Source organism: Bos indicus x Bos taurus, chromosome 2 (genome assembly GCF_003369695.1).
Source record: "Bos indicus x Bos taurus breed Angus x Brahman F1 hybrid chromosome 2, Bos_hybrid_MaternalHap_v2.0, whole genome shotgun sequence".
Taxonomy (NCBI): domain Eukaryota; kingdom Metazoa; phylum Chordata; class Mammalia; order Artiodactyla; family Bovidae; genus Bos; species Bos indicus x Bos taurus.
In genome coordinates, this window is record NC_040077.1 from 9,805,003 (window position 1) to 9,808,749 (window position 3,747).

At 35.1% G+C, this 3,747-nt stretch overlaps 1 long non-coding RNA gene across 1 annotated transcript; it reads left to right on the forward strand.

Annotated features, from left to right (window-relative positions):
• The first annotated feature begins 205 nt into the window (after window positions 1–205).
• LOC113880742 lies at window positions 206–2,019 on the forward strand. The gene is made up of 3 exons (XR_003507816.1): window positions 206–246; window positions 1,204–1,323; window positions 1,847–2,019. It is a non-coding gene; the product is annotated as an uncharacterized LOC113880742 (long non-coding RNA).
• Window positions 2,020–3,747: the final 1,728 nt, after the last annotated feature.

Consider the following 3,747-nt stretch of genomic DNA (forward strand, 5'->3'; position numbering starts at 1 on the left):
TCTAAGAACTTTAGATTCTATGTGCTGTGCTTAGTTGCTCAGTCATGTCCAACACTTTGCGACCCCATGGACTATAACCCACCAGGCTCTTCTGCCCATAGGAATTCTCCAGGCAAGAACACTAGAGTGGGTTTCCATGCCTTTCTCCAGGGGATCATCTCAACCCAGTGGTTGAACCCCAGTCTCCCACATTGCAGATGGATACCTTACCATCTGAGCCATCAGAGAAGCTCTTGAGACACTAAGGTAAGTAGAATTTTGAGATTGCTCCCAAGATTCCTGTCTCCTTGTGTACTTGTTCTAAATAATCCCCTCATCTTGAGCATGGGCAGAACCTGTGAATATGAGGAGGTAGTCACTCCTTTGATTAGATTACATTATAAGATGAGATGATAATTACATTCGATTGTAAAGAACTCTGTTTTAGCTGACTGCAGACAGAGATTCCTCTGCTGAAACTTGAAGAAGCAGGGCACTATGAATTCTATAAATGCAAGGAAATGAATTCCGCTAACAATCAAGTGACTTTGGAAGTAGATCCTGTGCCACAGATGAGATTCCACACTTCACTAACACCTTGTCTATGGCCATGTGAGAATTTGATTACCCAGCTAAGCTACAGCCTGACTCCTGACTCAAGGAAACTGTGGGATAATAAATATATGTTGTTTTAAGTTCTTAAGCTTGTGATATTTTGTTACACAGCATAGAAAACTATTACAGACATGTATATATTCTTTTAAAAATTATGTAATATTAATTCTGTTTCCATTATGTCCTCTTGAGAACCCACACTGTCCTGAAGATAGTATTCAGCATTTCTGTGCATTTTAGAAAACTTTATTTCACTATATATATATGTCCAAAGATAATATACTATTGTTTCTTTTTTCTTGATCTTTTGTCTAAAAGAAATGAATTAAAACTCAAAGTGATTTTTTATGTTAGTTGTCCTTTTTAATATTGTCTAATTTTACATTGTGGACAAACTAGCAAATATTTCGTTATTTGCTATGACAGAAATACTTAATGCTTACTGAACAAGTGTGTACTCCACCACACCTGCCAGGCTTTAGCAGTTGGGTCATGCCATGTGACAAATTCTGACCCACGGTCTATTAGTGGAAGTTGTCTGTGTCATTGCTGGGCTAAAGTACTGAAGAACTTCTGCAGGACCTTCAGCTTATCTATTCCCTGTCTTAGCAACCAAGAAAGCTGCCTATTTAGATGATTGAACCTAGGATGGAAACAGCCTGGATTTCTGAGTCGCCGGATGGATGATTGCTGATCTGCAACACTTATGAAAATTGCACAGGACTTTTTGTGAGTAAGAAATAAAACTTTACTGTGTAAAGCCAGTGTAATTTATTATTGTGGCATATGCAGCCTAAACTACTCTGTCTGATACAGAAGCATACAAGTTCATGTATTTTATTCTCATGTTGTGCTCCTTTTTATAGCTTATCCTTATTAAGCCCTTTGTCTTACACTCTGTATAACACTGATATTGCTATATCAACTTACTTTTGATTAGTATGTTCCTTTATACTTCTGATCATCCCATTATTTTCAAACCTTTGTTTTATTTAATGCATGTCTCTTTTAAGATAACTGGGTATATTTTAAAATCAGATCTCATAGTTCTTTTTCTTCTGTTAGGTAGTTTAATCCACTTATACTATTGGGATTACTAATAGATTTAGACTTATTTATATGATTTTATTGTTATGAAGCCATTTAGTTTCAATTTTAATGAAAGAACCACAGTTAATTATCAATTGATATTATAGTCAGTAGCTCATACAATTTGCTAGTCTATTTTTAAAGAAACATTTTCTGTCCTCAGTGCTGTTTTTACACAAGAGGCTTTTTCCTTTGGACTCACCATTCATCCTGATAAGGTGTGTATACTGCTTTCATAATTTTTTTTTTTTAGGCGAAGGTCTGTAGATAGAAAGCTCCATTAGATTCTTCTATGTCTGAAAATGTCTTTATTTTGTCTGTCACCTTGAATGATAGCTAGGTATAGCATTAAGTTATTTTTCTGTAGCATTTTCTGATACTACTTCACCAACTTCTGGTGCTATAATTACAGATGACAGGTTAGCTCTTAATTCAACAACCATTCCTTTGTAGGTAATTTGCCTTTTCTTTACAGCTTCTTCCAAGATTCTTCTTTATCAGAAATTCTGAAATTATACTACAATATGTCTAGAATTAAAAAAAAATCTAGTATTTGAATTTAACTTTTGCTCTGAGAGTTCTGATTTTTAGTTCTTCAAAAATTTTTTTTAGCTTTGTTGAGATTAAGTTGACAAATAAAATCGTAAGATATTTAAAGTGTACATGGTGATGACTTGATATATATACATATTGTGAAAAGATTTCCCCCATCAAGTTAATGAAAACATCCATCACCTCATGTATTTGCTTTTTATTAAAAACACTTTTGTTTTGGTGAGAACACAAGTTCTACTCTCTTAGCAAATTTTAATTATACGAATAGTATTATCAACTATAGTCACCATGTTATACATTAAGAGTTTCTTTTAAAAATTATTTATTTATTATTATCATTGTTTTTTTCAGCCATGCCTTGGCCTGTGGGATCTTAGTTCCCTGACCAGGGATTGAACCCAGGCTCTTGGCAGTGACAGCACAGAGTCCTAAGCACTGGACAGCCAGGGAATTTCTGTACCTTAAGATTCTCTTAAAACTGAAGGTTTGCTCTGTCTGCTTGATGGTGGAATATGTACATAAATTATTTGGAATAATTCTCTATGGGAGTTTGGTCTCTTCTCCCTCATTTATTTAATTATTCAACCATTTTAATAAATAAATGGACTCAATATTTATTTTAGACTTTGTGTGATAATCCAATTGTTACTTTATTCCATTAGTCAACTTGTTCCCATGCACTGTATTTATTTTTATCTGAGAAATTGTGACTTGTGGCATGAATCAGATCTTCTTTGCTTTGGTTTCTGGAAAACATAGAGCTACCTTTGTGGCCTTGCAAAAATTGTTCAGAAATTGATACATTTTATCATTAATCTGACTTGCTTCTCCATCTTCTGTCTGTAGCCTCATTTCTCTCCTCTCCACTTTCTTCTAATTCATATTATCTTACTGTGTTTTATGAAAGTGTCTTTATAGGCCACTTTACATTTTTTTTTTTTTCTGAAAGAAGGCCAGAAGTAGCTACCTGTATTTATTCACCTTCCTTCTTTGCATCATTGTGCCTATCCCATCCCTTTCTGCATAATAAGGGACCACTGCCAATGCTCTCTCTGGAATCCTGGCTTCAGGACCCTACTCCTAGCGCCTGCTGGACCTGGCTTGCTGTGAACTGGCCCTGTAGAGCTGTGCGAGGTGTTGGACATCTCACTGGCCAGGCTTCACATCTGGGTCTCTTGCTGGCAAGACTTGGGGTTGGATGGAGCAAGATTTCATCTTCCACGAAACTTGTTGGGATTTCACTGTCTTTTTTGATTTTTGACTCATTGTTTCTCCATTTCTTAAAAAGACATTTTATTGAGGTATGCTTGACATACAAAAAGTGAACACATATAATGTATACAACTTGATCAGTTTGGAGATAAATATACATCTGTGGAACCATTACCACAATCAAGGTTATAAAATCATCCATCCTCCAAAGGTTTCCTCTCAATGCCTTTTATTAAAAAATTATTTTTTCTTTTGTGATAAGAGCACCTAAGATTTACCTTCTTATAAAATTTTAAG